This window comes from Oncorhynchus nerka, linkage group LG4 (genome assembly GCF_034236695.1).
Source record: "Oncorhynchus nerka isolate Pitt River linkage group LG4, Oner_Uvic_2.0, whole genome shotgun sequence".
Taxonomy (NCBI): Eukaryota; Metazoa; Chordata; class Actinopteri; order Salmoniformes; family Salmonidae; genus Oncorhynchus; species Oncorhynchus nerka.
This window is the reverse complement of record NC_088399.1, coordinates 64,921,934-64,939,324: the sequence shown is the minus strand read 5'-3', so window position 1 is coordinate 64,939,324 and position 17,391 is coordinate 64,921,934. Positions and strand designations below refer to the sequence as shown.

The window sequence follows — 17,391 nt, the reverse complement described above, 5'->3', positions numbered from 1 at the left end:
AATGTCCACAGTCTTCTCGGCCACATGTCATTAGTACACCCCACCTCAATACAGTTCACATAATATACAACTTGTAAGCAACCTACTAAAATGTCCATCCAAATACTTCTGGCAGGGAAATAATAGTCCAGCTCTAATGAACTTCAATGGGAAGTGCATTTAACAAATAGAGAGTCTGTTGCAGGGTAAAGCACTGGAATGAGAGGGAAGAGAAAGAGAGAGAAAAAGATAAATCTTAGCTGTGGTCTTCAGGCCTGCCGGTGTCTGACTGTCCGATGGTTTGTTGGTTTGTTTGTTAAAGCTTCGCAACAATGTTGCTACTAATCCATGCGATCCATAACGGGCGCGGTCCCAAACAAAAACAACCACGATCTAAAGCGATCACACCGATGATTGAGTTAAATACTTTATAAACAACAAACGCTGAAAACAAACAAAACTTCTGCAGCACAGCACACACAATCAAACTGTCGCGCCACCCAAGAGTTCCTCCCCAAAAAGCTGAACGAGCTCTCTTTATTTCCTCCTTCCTTACTGCTCATGCACTCTTAAAGTGGCAGCGCACGGTGAAGGCTCCGTGCAGATTTCGCCACAGAGTGTGTCATCTGAATGTTTGAGGCCAAGTCATTTTGAGCCATGGGAAGACAGTTACAGCATACAGAGCACTGGTAGCCAACTTCTTCTATTTCATTTGAATAATGTCTCCTTCTTATGGCTGTTTCACACAGGAAGTAAGACTCTGTGCAAGTAGAGATACTGGTGTGCAAAAGAGCAGAAAAGTAAATAAAAACAGTATGGGGATGAGGTAGGTAGATTGGGTGGGCTATTTACAGATGGACTATTTACAGCTGCAGCGTTCGGTTAGCTGCTCAGAGAGCTGATGTTTAAAGTTGGTGAGGGAAATAAAAGTCTCCAGCTTCAGCAATTTTTGCAATTCGTTCCAGTCACTGACAGCAGAGAACTGGAAAGAAAGGCGGCCAAATGAGGTGTTGGCTTTGGGGATGTGTCTGAACTAGACAAAGCCTCACACCTGAGATCCACATTACTTGTTTTATCAGGGTCTATTCAAATCAGAAGAGGAGCAAATAAAACAGACAGTTACTGATGGGTGCGGAAAATTGACATTTTTTGCAAACCCAGAAGCGTAACCATTAGATATGCAAACTTGAAGGAATACGAATGCGAGTTTCCAGAGTGATTTCCCACATACAGTCTCTGACCTACTTAACAGTCTGATGACCTTGAGACAGAAGCTGTTTTTCAGACTCTCGGTTCCAGCTTTGATACACCTGTACTGACCTTGCCTTCTGGATGACAGCGAGGTGAACAGGCAGTGGCTCGGGTGGTTGTTGTCCTTGATGATTCTTTTGACCTTCCTGTAACATTGGGTGGTGTAGGTGTCCTGGAGGGCAGGTAGTTTGCCCCCGGTGATGCGTTGTGCAGACGGTTGTATGCGGAGCAGTTACCGTACCAGGCAATGAAACAGCCCAACAGGATGCTCTCGATTGTGCATCTGTAAAGGTTTTTGAGTGTTTTCAACCTCCTGAGGTTGAAGAGGCGCTGTTGCGCCTTCTTCACCACGCTGTCTATGTGGGTGGATCATTTCAGTTTGTCAGTGTTGTGTACCCCAAGGAACATAACACTTTCCACCTTCTCCACTACTGTTCCATCGATGTGGATAAGGGGATGCTCCCTCTGCTGCTTTCTGAAGTCCACGATCATCTCTTTTGTTTTGTTGAAGTTGAGTGTGAGGTTATTGTCCTGACACCACTCTTCGAGGGCCCTCACCTCCTCCCTGTAGGCCATCTCGTTGGTAATCAAGCCTTCCACTGTAGTGTCATCTGCAAACTTGATGATTGAGTTGGAGGTGTGGATGGCCACGCAGTCATGGGTGAACAGGGAGTACAGGAGAGGTCTGAGAACGCACCCTTTTGTGGCCCCAGTGTTGAGGATCAGCGGGGTGGAGATGTTGTTTCTTACCGTCACCACCTGGGGTTGGCCCGTCAGAAAGTCCAGGACCCAGTTGCACAGGGTGGGGTCTCGAGCTTAATTATGAGTTTAGAGGGAACTATGGTGTTAAATGCTGAGCTGTCATTGATGAACAGCGTTCTTACATAGGTATTCCTCTTGTCCAGATGGGTGTGATTGCGATTACGTCGTCTGTGGACCTATTGGGGCGGTAATCAAATTGGAGTGGGTCGAGGGTGTCAGGTAGGGTGGAGGTGATATGATCCTTGTCTAGTTTCTCGAAGCACTTCATGATGATGGAAGTGAGTGCTACGGGGGGAGAGTCGATTAGCTCAGTTACCTTAGCTTTCTTGGGAAGAGGAAAAATGGTGGCCCTCTTGAAGCATGTGCGAACAGCAGACTGGGATAGGGATTGATTGAATATGTCCGTAAACACACCAGCCAGCTGGATGCGGCTAGGGATGCCGTCTGGGCTGGCAGCCTTGCGAGGGTTAACACATTTAAATGTTTTACTCATGTTGGCTGCGGTGAAGCAGAGCACACAGGTTTTGGCATTGTATTGTCCTCAAAGTGAGGAAAGAAGTTTTTTCATTTGTCTGGGAGCAAGCAATACATCGGTGTCCTCGACGGGGATGGTTTTCTTTTTGTAATCCGTGATTGACTGTAGACCCTGCCACATACAACTTGTGTCTGAGCCGTTGAATTGCAACTCTACATGGTCTCTATACTGAAGCTTAGCTTGTTTAATTTCCTTACGGAGGGAATAGCTACACTGTTTATATATGTTTCTGGTTGCCTTGCCATGATTAAATGCAGTGGTTTGCGCATTCAGTTTTGCGTGAATGCTGCCATCAATCCATGGTTTCTGGTTGGGGAAGGTTTAAATAGTCACCGTGGGTACAACATCACTGATGCACTTGCTATTAAACTCGCTCACCGAATCAGCGTATACATCAACGCTGTTGACTGAGTCTATCCGGAACATATCCCAGTCCACGTGATTGAAGCAATCTTAAAGTGTGGAATCAGATTGGTCGGACCAGCGTTGAACAGACCTGAGCACAGGCGTTTCCTGTTTTAGTTTCTGTCTATAGGCCGAGAGCAACAAAATGGAGTCGTGGACAGATTTGCCGAAAGGAGGGCGTGTCACGTTCTGACCTTAGTTCCTTTGTTATGTCTTTGTTTTTAGGTTGGTTAGGGCGTGAGTTGGGGTGGGTAGTCTATGTTCTTTTTTCTATGTGTTTGGCCTAGTATGGTTCTCAATCAGAGGCAGGTGTCGTTCGCTGTCTCTGATTGAGAATCATACTTAGGTAGCCTTTTCCCACCTGTGTTTTGTGGGTGATTGTTTTCTGTTTTGTGTCTTCACTAGACAGGACTGTTTCGTTGTCGTTTCGTACTTTCACTTTGTTGTTTTGTTATTCAGTGTTCAGTTGATTTTTAAATGTTAACATGGACACATAGCACGCTGCGCATTGGTCTGATCTTGACTACACTTCCTCAGATGACGAGGAGAATCGTTACAGAATCACCCACCAACCAAGGACCAAGCAGCGTGGTATCTGGCAGCAGTGATCTCCGGACTCATTTACATGGGAGGAGATTTTGGACGGAAAAGGACCCTGGAAACAGGCTGGAGAATATCGCCACCCCAAGGCAGAGCTGGAGGCAGCGAAAGCTGAGTGGCGGTGATATGAGGAGTTAGCACGGCAGCGCGACAAGCAAGGGAGGCAGCCCCAAAAATGGCACACGGGGTGGCACACGGGGAGTGTGGCAGAGTCAGGTTGGAGACCTGAGCCCACTCCTCGTGCTTACCGTAAGAAGCGCAGTACTGGTCAGGCACCGTGTTATGCGGTCAAGCGCACGGTGTCGCCAGTATGCGCTCATAGCCCGGTGGGCTATAGGCCAGCCCCCCGCAAGTGCCAAGCGAGAGTGGGCATCCAGCCAGGGCGTGTTGTGCCAGCCCAGTGTGTTTGGTCTCCAGTACGCCGTTTCGGCTGCCGGAGTCTCCCTTCACTGCGGCGCTGACGGAGTCTCCCTTCACTACGGCGCTGCCGAAATCTCCCTTCACTGCGGCGCTGCCGGAGTCTCCCTTCACTACGGCGCTGCCGGAATCTGCAGTCCATTCGGCAAGGGTCCACAGTCCGAGGTCGGCGGCGCCACGTAAGTGGGCCGAGACTATGGTGGAGTGGGGTCCACGTCCCGCGCCAGAGCCGCCACCGAGGACAAACGCCCTCTCAGACCCTCCCCGCATCCCTTGCTCGAATTTTGTCTACCTCGTTGTCAAGAGACTGGACATTGGCGAGTAGTAATTCAGAATTCGGAATTCATGTAAACCCAAAAAGTAGGTATCTTGGCACATACACCTGACATGGGGTTAATCCGCCTACACATTTCTGTACTGAATGAAATACTGTATTACCACTACTTTTTTTAAACCATGTCGACATTTATTTCCCAAACAACTCAACCCAAACATTCAACCTGTTAGATTCTGAGTTAAACTTGGAAAATTGTTATAATCAGAAGTTAATGGTTATCTGTAGGAGCCAGGTGGCTTTGGAATGTGTAGGGGAGACGGGTGGAGATCTTAGAACCTAACAATGTCACTGACGGTGAGAGGGTAATGTATAATGTTTACATTATGTCAGGATATGTTACTGTTAGCCATCAGGGATCTTATGGGAGGGATCCTCTGGGAGGAGAAGACACAGTCTGGTATCAATCACCATGACACCCTTGAGTTGGGGAGGAGTAAGCACTATGGGTAGAGGTCAGGTTAGATGAAGTGAGGAAGAACAGATATCACTAAGGTTCTGTCAAGCAACAGAGATGCATTGGCTGTTTAGATGTGGAGGAGGAGACTCATCCTAGGAGAAAGGGTTAAGTATCAGTGCTTGTTTGAAATGTCGTTGTCTGAATGCAGCTGTATTGACCCTTTGGGAAGAATTAAACTTGGTTAAGCTTTTCTAGTGTCCGTTGAGTTATTTATTCTGAGAATGAGAACCTAACAAACCCAGTCACAATCACTTTTTTTGTATTTGAATAATTTTATGCATTTTCTAACACAGGTTTAACACCTAATAAACACATCTATTTACTTTTCATTTTTTGACCCCTTTTACTCTCCAATTTCATGATATCCAATATCCAGTCTTGTCCCATCACTGCTACTCCTCTACGGTCTCGGAAGAGGTGAAGGTCGAGAGCCATGCATCCGCCAGCAGCACCAATATGTTGGAGGAAACACTGTACAGCTGGCGACTGAATAGAACAATCTTAAAGTGATCTTCTTTGGTTTAGAGACAAGCATAATGAAACCTCTAACACATTAAATTAATTTGACTTGGTGAAAATCTGTTGTTGGACCTGATTTGCATATCTCTTTTTCCATGTGGTTTCTTTCTTCATAGACTCCATGAAAGGATGACCGCTTCCTAATTTTTGTCAAATGATTCATTTTGTGTATGGTTTCCTCAAAATAAAGGTGGCTCAACTTACCCATTTGGCTCAAATGACCCCACTCTCCCTTATGCAGATTTTGAATAAATATGGGGTTCAAATCATCATTGGTCATCTGAGTTTAGATACAAGCCTCTGCTCTGATTCAAACAAGAGGGATTAAATGATCATCCTATCTAATGGATGTTGAAAGAATAATTGTGTCCTACCTGGTACAAGATGAGTAGGGCTCCCACCACACAAGAAGTAGATTATTTTAGGACTTATTGTAGCCATCTATAATATTAACACAGTTGTCTATGTAATAATACTGATTGTATATTCATCAGATTTGAAAGAAGAAACATGAATTTCTGGACAACTACAAGAGCCAATAAGTAACCCTCCTGCAGGTGCAATAAGACCTCTAGCCCACTAGAGGACAGCATTGATTTATTTATCACAGCTATGTCTACTAATATGATAACCTGTTACAGTAATGGCATATACTGTAACTGGATTGACAAGTTCATCAATGTCAAGAACAATGTCTGCATATCTAGTCTCACAATGCAAGCAGGTGATACATGCTTGCCTCCTTTCCTGCCTGAGAGAGCTGTCTTTCTGACAGCTGTTTCCTTCTGTGTATAAAACGTTGTGGTCTGAAGTTGAACAAAACAGATGACTCATAATAAGTCATCAAGACTGATAGATATAGACTATATTTTGGCCCGTAAGTCCTTTACTTTTAGATATTCACTTTTAAATGGTGTACATCTAAGACAGTTATAGGAGACATATAGCTTACAAAGGGGTAGGGAACACCATTAGAGTTTACTTGCTTTGTGATTCTGTTTCTCCTGTGGAAAGTGTTATGGTTCATGGCCAATTATTGCCTCATTCTACTACCATTGCACAACATCCACTAAGTACTACTGCTGAAATACTATAATTTATTTTATAACATGTTGTTTACACATACTCTTGCACTGATATCCCCACAACCCCATCATGCGATCTTAACACACTCATAAAATAGCAAATAGAATCTTTGTAGTCAATAACAAAGCTTTTTCTGGTTCTGACCTTATCTCCTAAATTGGTTCATTTGTGAAACAGCACAGTTAAAATATATGGCAAATAGAAATCAAACTGGATGGACATCAGAAATAGATGAGAGAGGTTGAGGGTAGAGGAAGGACAGGACTAAAATCAAACAAAATATAACTATTGTAAAGTAGTATATAGTTTGTATAACCTGGAAGTAGAGGCCTAAGTGTTATTGTTCCCAGGTTTACTCCAATTAGGGGAGGGGTGGTAGGGTTAGAAATGAATAAAGGAAAATATATATGAAATATATATATATATGCGTTTGTGTGTATGTATACGTATGTAGTTGATGTCGGAAGTTTACATACACTTAGGTTGGATTCTTTAAAACTCCACTCCACAAATTTCTTGCTATCAAACTATAGTTTTGGCAAGTCGGTTAGGACATCTACTTTGTGCACAGAAGTCATTTTTCCAACAATAGTTTACATACAGATTATTTCACTGTATCACAATTCCAGTGGGTCAGAAGTTGACATACACTAAGTTGACTGTGCCTTTAAACAGCTTGGAAAATTCCAGAATATGATGCCATGGCTTTAGAAGCTTCTGATAGGCTAATTGACATAATTTGAGTCAATTGGAGGTGTACCCGTGGATGTATTTTAAGGCCTATCTTCAAACGCAGTGCCTCTTTGCTTGACATGATTTAAAAAAAACAGCCAAGTCCTCAGAAAAACTATTGTAGACCTCCACAAGTCTTGTTCATCCTTGGGAGCAATTTCCAAAGGTACCACGTTCATCTGTACACACAATAGTATGCAAGTATGAACACCATGGGACCACGCAGCCGTCATACCACTCTGTCTCCTAGAGATGAATGTACTTTGGTGTGAAAAGTGCAAATCAATCCCAGAACAACAGCAAACAACCGTGTGAAGATGCTGGAGGAAACCGGTACAAAAGTATCTATAACCACAGTAAAAACGAGTCCTATATCGACAATAACCTGAAAGGCCGCTCGGCAAGGGAGAAGCCACTGCTCCAAAACCGCCATAAAAGCCAGACTACGGTTTGCAACTGCACGTCGGGACAAAGATGGTACTTTTTGGAGAAATGACCTCTGGTCTGATGAAGCAAAAATAGAACTGTTTGGCCATAATGATCATCGTTATGTTTGGAGGAAAAAAGGGGAGGCTTGTAAGCCGAAGAATACCATCCCAACCGTGAAGCACGGGGTGTCATGTTCATTGTAATGAGGAGACCAAGGCATACATTCTTCTTTCAATGAAGAAAGAACACTGAACAAACTAACAAAACGAACTGTGAAGCTAATACGGATAGTGCAGACAGGCAACTAAACATAGAATAAGAACCCACAAATACCCTAGACAAAATGGCTACCTAAATATGGTCCCTCTGATTGGGAACCAATGCAGGCCACCATAGACATACAAATACCTAGACTTACAAAAAACTGTAGACAATACAAAAACGAACATACCCACCCTAGTCACACCCTGACCTAACCAAAATAATATAGAGAACAAAGTTAACTAAGGTCGGGCGTGACAGTACCCCCCCCCCCCCCCCAAAGGTGCGGACTCCCGGCCGCAAACATTAAACTATAGGGAAGGGACTGGGTGGGCATCTACCCTCGGTGGTGGCTCTGGTTCTGGACGCCACCCCCCTCCCTATTTACACTGGTCCCTCCGCCTTTGTAGAGCTGAACTGTGGCTCGTCGCCGGAGGCTCTGGACTGTGGATCATCGTCAGAGACCCCGGGCTGGAGACCCCGGGCTGGGGACCATCGCTGGAGACCCCGGGCTGGAGACCCCGGGCTGGGGACCTTCGCTGGAGACCCCAGGCTGGGGACCTTCGCTGGAGACCGTCACTGGAGGTTCTGGACTGGGGATCGTCGCTGGAGGCTCCGGACTGGGGATCGTTGCTGGAGGTTCCGGACTGTGCCCCGTCGCTGGAGGTTCTGGACTGTGGCCCTATCGTTGGAGGTTCCGGACTGTGAAACGTCACCGGATGCTCTGGACTTGGTACTGTCGCCGGATGCTCTGGACTTGGTACTGTCGCCGGAAGCTCTGGACTGGGTACTGTCGCCGGAAGCTCTGGACTGGGTACTGTCGCCGGAAGCTCAGGACTGCCGAGTCGCACTGGACACCTGGTGCGTGGTGCAGGTACTGATGGTACCGGGCTGGAGACAGGCACCTCATGGCGAGTGCGAGGAGCAGGCACAGGACGTACTGGACTCTGGAGGCGCACTGGAGGCCTGGTGCGTGGTCCCGGCACTGGTGGTAGCGGGCTGGGAACACGCACCTCAGGGCGAGTGCGGGGAGGATACACAGGACGTACTCGACTCTGGAGGTGCACTGGATGCCTGGTGCGTGGTGCCAGCACTGGTGGTACCGGGCTGGGGTCATGCACCTCAGGAGGCACAGGATACACTGGGCCTTGGAGACGCATTGGAGATCTGGGACGTAGAGCTGGCTCAATACGTCCTGGATGGATTCCCATTCTAGCCCGGCAAATGCAAGGAGCTGGAATAGATCGCACCGGGCTATGAATGCGAACTGGAGACACCATGTGCATTTCTGCATAACACGGTGCCTGATCAGTCACACGCTCCCCACGGTAAGCACGAGGAGTTGGCTCAGGTCTCCAAACTGACTCAGCCAATGACTCCATCCAACGCTGCTCCTCCTTTTCACGCTGCTTGCACCTTTTATGGTGGGTTCTTCTGTCAAGTTCGTTGTAATGAGGAGACCAAAGTGCGGCGTGATATGCATACATTCTTCTTTTAATGAAGAAAGAACACTGAACAAATTAACAAAACGAAACATTAAGCTAATACGGATAGTGCAGACAGGCAACTAAACATAGAGTAAGAACCCACAAATACCCTAGACAAAATGGCTACCTAAATATGGTCCCCAATCAGAGACAATGATAAACAGCTGCCTCTGATTGGGAACCAATTCAGGCCACCACAGACATACAAATACCTAGACTTACAAAAACCCCTAGACATTTAAAAAACTAACATACCCACCCTAGTCACACCCTGACCTAACCAAAATAATAAAGAAAACAAAGATAACTAAGGTCAGGGCGTGACACGGATGTGGCAGCATCATGTTGTGGGGGTGCTTTGCTGCAGGAGGGACTGGTGCACTTCCCGAAATAGATGGCCTCATGAGGATGGAAAATTGTGTGGATATTTTGAAGCAATCTCAAGACATCAGTCAGGAAGTTAAACCTTGGTCGCAAATGGGTCTTCCAAATGGAGAATGACCCCAAGCATACTGCCAAAGTTGTGGCAAAATGGCTTAAGGACAACAATGTCAAGCTATTGGAGTGTCCATCACAAAGCCCTGACCTCAAACCTTTAGAACATTTGTGGGCAGAACTGAAAAAGCGTGTGTGAGCAAGGAGGCCTACAACCTGACTCAGTTACACCAGCTTTGTCAGGAGGAATGGACCAATATTCACCCAACTTATTGTGGGAAGCTTGTGGAAGGCTCCCCGAAACGTTTGACCCAAGTTAAACCATTTAAAGGCAATGCTACCAAATACTAATTGAGTGTATGTAAACTTCTGACACACTGGGAATGTGATGAAAGAAATACAAGCTGAAGTATATCATTCTCTATACTATTATTCTGCCATTTCACATTCTTAAAATAAAGTGGTGATCCTATCTGACCTAAGACAGGGAATTTTTACTAGGATTAAATGTCAGAAATTGTGGAAAACTGAGTTTAATGTATTTGGCTAAGGTGTATGTAAACTTCCGACTTCAACTGTATATGAGAGAAGCTGTAAGTTTCAAAACAAGTGATGGTTAATGTGACCATGTCACGGACCACATTATCAAGAAAGGATGCTTTCTTCAGGACCTCCATTGAATGTTGGTTTGCAGAGCTCCTCCATAACTCTACAGAACTCCACATTACTGTTTTCCCTATTTCACCCTCACTTCAAAATCTTAATTAAACTAATCCCCCGTGAAGGAGATAAATGCTTAATTCCCTCCATGGCTCTTAGGATGCATGTAAATGTTCTCCCAAAGGGGCTTCAGCACAGAAAAAAGCATCATTTGATAACGAAGAGGAGAAAATAATTGTATTCCTCTTGTGCATTGCTCATTCCCCTTTTGTCTGCACATGAAGTTTAAATTGATTTGAACATGTTCGGATCGTACACAAGGAGACTACGTGAGAGATTTAATGTGACTCAATGTTGCTTCTAATAGCACCTTGAATTCGCTGATGTGGTTGTTTTTATATTTTCAAGAAAATCACTTTATATTTTACTTCAGACATGTGAAATATTTGTAACAGCAACGTGAAAGAGATAATGATGACTTATCTTTTAGCCAAAAGATCAATGGCCAAACCCATTGAAGATAACTACTGTATTTTATTCATAAAGATAAATTGCATGCACATACAGTGAGATACAATAGTATTGGGACAGCCACAAATGTGTTGTTGTTTTGGCTCTGTACTCCAGGACTTTGGATTTAAATGATACATAAACTATGGGGTTAAAGGGCAGACTGTCAGCTTTAATTTGAGGGTATTTCCATCCATATCGGGTTAACCCTTTATAAATTACAGCCCTTGTTGTATGCTGTCCCCCCATTTTAGGGGACCAAAAGTATTGGGACAATTCAATTCACTTATATGTGTATTAAAGTAGTAAAAGGTACTTGGTCCCATATTGACAGCACATTAATGACTTCATCAAGCTTGTGACTCTACAAAGTTGTTGGATGCATTTGCTCTTTGTTTTGGTTGTGTTTCAGATTATTTTGTGCCCAACAGAAATTAATGCTACCCTCGGTGGTGGCTCTGGTTCTGGAGTTCTGGAGTCACTTTTATTGTAGATAAGAATATAATATGTTTCTAAACACTTCTACATTAATGTGGATGCTACCATGATTAGGGATAATCCTGAATGAATCGTGAATAATGATGAGTGAGAAAGTTACAGAGGTATAAATATCATACACCCCAGAAATGCTAACCTCCCCTGTTATTGTAATGGTGGGAGGTTAGCATGTCTTGCGCTTATGACATTTGTGTGTCTGTAACTTTCTCACTCATCATTATTCACAATTAATTTGTAGTCACTGGGTGAATTGGTACACCAGCCAAAGTGTAACTAATAACTTCACAATGCTCAAAGAGATATTCAATGTCTGCTTTTTTTTACCCATCTACCAATAGGTGCCCTTCTTTGTGAGGCATTGGAAAACCTCCCTGGTCTTTGTGGTTTAATCTATGTTTGAAGTTCACTGCTCGATTGGGGGACCTTACAGATAATTGGGAAGAGGTCAGAGGTCAGAGACCTGGCAGTGTGGTACCAGGAAAACAACCTCTCTCTCAATGTGAGTAAGACAAAGGAGCTGATCGTAGACTACAGGAAATGGCGGGCCGAACAGGCCCCCTATTAACATCGACGGGACTGAAGTAGAGCGGGATGAGAGTTTCAAGTTCCTTGGTGTCCACATCACCAACAAACTATCATGATCAAAACACACCAAGACAGATGTGAAGAGGGAACGACAACACGTTTTCCCCCTCAAGAGACTGAAAATATTTGACATGGGTCCCCAGATCCTCAAGAAGTTCTAGAGCTGCGCCATCGAGAGCATCCTGACCGGTTGCATCACCGCCTGGTATGTCGATTGCTCTGTATCTGACCGTAAGTCGCTACAGAGGGTAGTGTGTATGGCCCAGTAAATCACTGGGGTCAAGCTTCCTGACATCCAGGACCTATAAACTAGGCGGTGTCACAGAAAGGCCCAGTCATAGACTGTTCTCTCTGGTACCGCATGGCAAGTAGTGACGGAGAGGCAAGTCTAGGACCAAAAGGCTTCTTACCAGCTTCTACCCCCAAGCCATAAGACTGCTCAACAACTAATCAAATGGCCACCCAGACCCCCCCACCCGCACCTTGTTTTTACACTGCTGCTACTCGCTGTTTACAATCTATGCATAGTCACTTTACAAATTACCTTGACTATCCCGCACATTGACCCGGTGATGGTACCCCCTGTATATAACCTTGTTATTGTTATGTACATTTCTTGTGTTACTTTTTGATTGATTTGATTTTAGTTAGTTTATTTAGTAAATATTTTATCAACTTTATTTCTTGAACTGCATTGTTGGCTAAGAGCTTTTAAGTAAGCATTTCACTATAAGGTATACTTTTGTACATATTCTTATTCATTCCTTTACACTTGTGTGTGTATAAGGTAGTTGTTGTGAAGTTGTTAGATTACTTGTTAGATATTACTGCACGGTCGGAACTAGAAGCACAAGCATTTCGCTACACTCGCATTAACATCTGCTAACCATGTGTTTGTGACAAATAAAATGTGCTTTGATTTGATTTGAAATTATGTACAATTTGTTTGAGATTGACAGATAATGTTTAAATGCAAAATACTTTATTTTGTGTTTAGGATCCTGGCTCAGTTTGGGACCCTTAGCCTGGATGGGACCCTCCAGCTCTAGTTGCTCCCTGTTTGCTCCCTGTTTGCTGGCTCATTAATGAAGTTCACCAGGATGTCGTAGGCCTGCTGAAACTGCCTCACTGCCTCACAAGATTCAGGTCTGTAATTCAGAGGGCCTCTGATTGTTTGGCTTGTAAAGACATTGGAACTTTTCAACTAAACCTTATGAATCACTATTGCCTAAATGTAAGCCACTGGGCAAAGACTGGTTGAATCAACTTTGTTTCCTTGTCATTTCAACAACAACAATGTAATGTGATGATGTTGAATCAACATGGAAAACTGATTGGAATTGAAAAAAGTCATCAACGTATTTTTTTCACCAAACTTTTAACCTAAGTCCAATGACATGGTAGATTTTTTTGATTGAATTCATATTAGTTGACAACTCAACCAATTGTAACTAAAAACGACACGCTGAAATGACGTCTGTGCCCAGTGGGAACTATATATCTGGTCTGATGAATGTTGTACAATTATTTGAATGGTTACCTGCTGGTTGAGCTCGGACAGTCCACTCAACACCATCCTCCCAGCGTGGGTGAGGTAATTAAGGGAGGTACTGTCTGAGGATGTCAGAGCCTGTTAGAACAAGACAGTACATTTAGAAATGGTACAGAAATGTACATCAAATGAAATTCAAAAGGTGGTAAATTCACACTTTCTCACCTCCATAGCATGTCGGATACCGGCCAGCCTCAGAGAGAAGTTGCTTGTCCATTGGTTTCCAAAGTAACTCCTGAAAATAGAAATGTTTAGTAGCAAATGTGCAACATAAGAAGCTAAAGCATACATTAATGCCATGAGATTAAGATATCCTTTTATGTTAGCCTATGTTACAACTGCAGGATTTATAAAAATCATACCAATGTAGGATCTTAATTTGATCACTCGTTTGTTGCTGAGACACTTGTAGTGTATTTTAGTTTTAAAAAGGCTTTTAAAGTTTGTAATTACAGACTTGATTTGCCCTAACGAAAAATCTATCAACCCCTACAAAAATGTAAATTATAATCCACATAATAACAAATATTTCCTATGCCAAAAGTGTGCAAAGCTGTTGTCAAGGCAAAGGGTGACTATTTGAAGAATCTCAAACCTAAAATATATTTTGATTCCATGTGTGCTTTCATAGTTTTGATGTATTCGCTATTATACTACAACGTAGAAAAGAGTAAAAATAAAGAAAACCCTTGACTGAGTAGTTGTTTGAAAACTTTTGAACGGTAGTGTATATAAAGTGTTTCAACTCAATATCTGAAATGCTAATGGTGTCTTCTTTTTTAAGACTATATCCATGTGTGTGAGATGTACACTTTTGTTTCAAGGTAGATTTGTTTAAGACTACTAAGAAACACTGTGTGTGACTGTCACACCCTGACCATAGAGAGCCTTTTTATTATATTTTTTGGTAATGTTGGAGTGTGACTAGGGTGGGTAATCTAGGTTGTTTTTTTCTATGTTGGCCTGGTATGGTTCCCTATCAGAGGCAGCTGTTTATCATTGTCTCTGATTGGGAATCATATTTAGGCAGCCATTTCCCCTCTGTGTTTTGTGGGATCTTGTTTTTGTGTTGTTGCCTTTGAGCACTCCAGATCGTCACGTTTCGTTTATTCTTTATTGTTTTTGTGCGGTTCACTTCAAATAAAAGATGTCGAACCGATTTCACGCTGCGCTTTGGTCCGAGTGTTCTTATGACGATCCTGACAGTGACCCTGATTTAGCCCACTGCAGTAAAAGGTTATTAAGGTCCTACATCTGTATAACTACAATATAGGGGCAGATTATTTCAAAGCAAATGTTTTTACTATAGATGAACACATGAAAGCAAACTCACCACAGCTGGGGCACATCTGCAACATTATGTTGCTCCTCCACAAACTCCTAAAACAGACATCACATTAACATCAACTCTGGGCTCCCAAGGTAAATCAGTTAAGAATATGTTCTTAACTAACTTACCTAGATAAGTAAATAAAAATAAATACTAAACTGCATTTCACCTGCAACTGAAGAGGACAAAACATTCAGTGACATCACAACAATACTTTCATCCTGACCTAAAAACTTGACAAACCTGTTGAAACCAAAACACTGTGCTTGGAACACAATGACACTGAGACACACACCTGTACACACAAGTACAAATGTCAGGAAAACAAATAAAAAGGGTTATTGACTGTAGAAAGAGTTTTACCTGAGGAGTGCTGTCAGGGGTCTGGTCCTGGGTGAAGTGGTAAGGTGGAGGGGAAGGGAACGGGGGAGGCGGAGGGGGAGGTCGAGAATCCTGGGGGAACTGCTGAGAGGAGCCAGAGGACGGCTCATGAGGGGTGGTGATAATGTCAGAGGTAGAGAACTGATACGTCATCATGTCTTCCCCCCTCTCCTGAAACCCCTCCACTGTGGTGGAGATATCCACCTGCTGTTTAACAAACAACACCGTCAGCCCAACCACAATGTTGAAAACCCTCAACCAAACACTGAAATAAATCCTACCACAGAGAAACAATGAGGCATACCTGGGCGTCCTCATAATAGGTGAACTCTGACCTCCTCTTGACGAGGCAAGACCTGAGTCCATGGATCCTTCTACCAAGGAACTAAAAATGAGGATAGAAATTTAAATGTATCATTTCATTTTTGTCAACATTTATCTAAATAGGTAAATGGACATTTGCCACTTTCCATTTTCTTTTATGAGTGTTTGACTGTACCTTAATACCAGTCACCTCCTTGTTGGTGAGGACCACCTGGACATTACCCTTTCAAAGAGGCACATGGAAAAATTACATTTCATTCAGGAAATATAAGTAGCCCTATATTTTGTGCATCAGTTGACACAAAACAGGTGCATTTGAGATGAAAGATCAGTTGAGAATCTATCACCCATGGGTCCAGGATTTTTTCCTGAATGACTCTGCTCCACCACAGCTGTTTCTCCACTCCCCTCACAATGCACAGGTGATGCATGTCCTCTTCGTTTTGCTATAAGGAAAAACGGCTTCAGTCTGCAAACCTCTATATTTTAGCTGTAGATTTCTATATTCGCTCTCTCTCCCCCGCTACTCTCTCCTCTTCCATCCTATCATCTCTTCCCTCTGCTCAAACCTTCTCCAACCTATCTCCTGATTCTGCCTCCTCAACCCTCCTCTCCTCCCTTACTGCATCCTTTGACTCTCTATGTCCCCTATCCTCCAGGCCGGCTCGGTCCTCCCCTCCCGCTCCGTGGCTCGACGACTCATTGCGAGCTCACAGAACAGGGCTCCGGGCAGCCGAGCGGAAATGTGGGAAAACTCGCCTCCCTGCGGACCTGGCATCCTTTCACTCCCTCCTCTCTACATTTTCCTCTTGTCTCTGCTGCTAAAGCCACTTTCTACCACTCTAAATTCCAAGCATCTGCCTCTAACCCTAGGAAGCTCTTTGCCACCTTCTCCTCCCTCCTGAATCCTCCTCCCCCTCCTCCCTCTCTGCAGATGACTTCGTCAACCATTTTGAAAAGAAGGTCGACGACATCCGATCCTCGTTTGCTAAGTCAAACGACACCGCTGGTTCTGCTCACACTGCCCTACCCTGTGCTCTGACCTCTTTCTCCCCTCTCCCTCCAGATGAAATCTCGCGTCTTGTGACGGCCGGCCGCCCAACAACCTGCCCGCTTGACCCTATCCCCTCCTCTCTTCTCCAGACCATTTCCGGAGACCTTCTCCCTTACCTCACCTCGCTCATCAACTCATCCCTGACCGCTGGCTACGTCCCTTCCGTCTTCAAGAGAGCGAGAATTGCACCCCTTCTGAAAAAACCTACACTCGATCCCTCCGATGTCAACAACTACAGACCAGTATCCCTTCTTTCTTTTCTCTCCAAAACTCTTGAACGTGCCGTCCTTGGCCAGCTCTCCCGCTATCTCTCTCAGAATGACCTTCTTGATCCAAATCAGTCAGGTTTCAAGACTAGTCATTCAACTGAGACTGCTCTTCTCTGTATCACGGAGGCGCTCCGCACTGCTAAAGCTAACTCTCTCTCCTCTGCTCTCATCCTTCTAGACCTATCGGCTGCCTTCGATACTGTGAACCATCAGATCCTCCTCTCCACCCTCTCCGAGCTGGGCATCTCCGGCGTGGCCCACGCTTGGATTGCGTCCTACCTGACAGGTCGCTCCTACCAGGTGGCGTGGCGAGAATCTGTCTCCTCACCACGTGCTCTCACCACTGGTGTCCCCCAGGGCTCTGTTCTAGGCCCTCTCCTATTCTCGCTATTCACCAAGTCACTTGGCTCTGTCATAACCTCACATGGTCTCTCCTATCATTGCTATGCAGACGACACACAATTAATCTTCTCCTTTCCCCCTTCTGATGACCAGGTGGCGAATCGCATCTCTGCATGTCTGGCAGGCATATCAGT

General features: G+C 44.4%; 1 long non-coding RNA gene across 1 annotated transcript; it reads right to left on the bottom strand.

The window, feature by feature from the left end:
- Positions 1-15,512: 15,512 nt before the first annotated feature.
- Positions 15,513-15,973, bottom strand: LOC115128777 (uncharacterized). Its single transcript, XR_010463716.1, has 3 exons — positions 15,880-15,973; positions 15,708-15,755; positions 15,513-15,593 (listed from the first exon to the last, which is right to left on the bottom strand). It is a non-coding gene; the product is annotated as an uncharacterized LOC115128777 (long non-coding RNA).
- Positions 15,974-17,391: the final 1,418 nt, after the last annotated feature.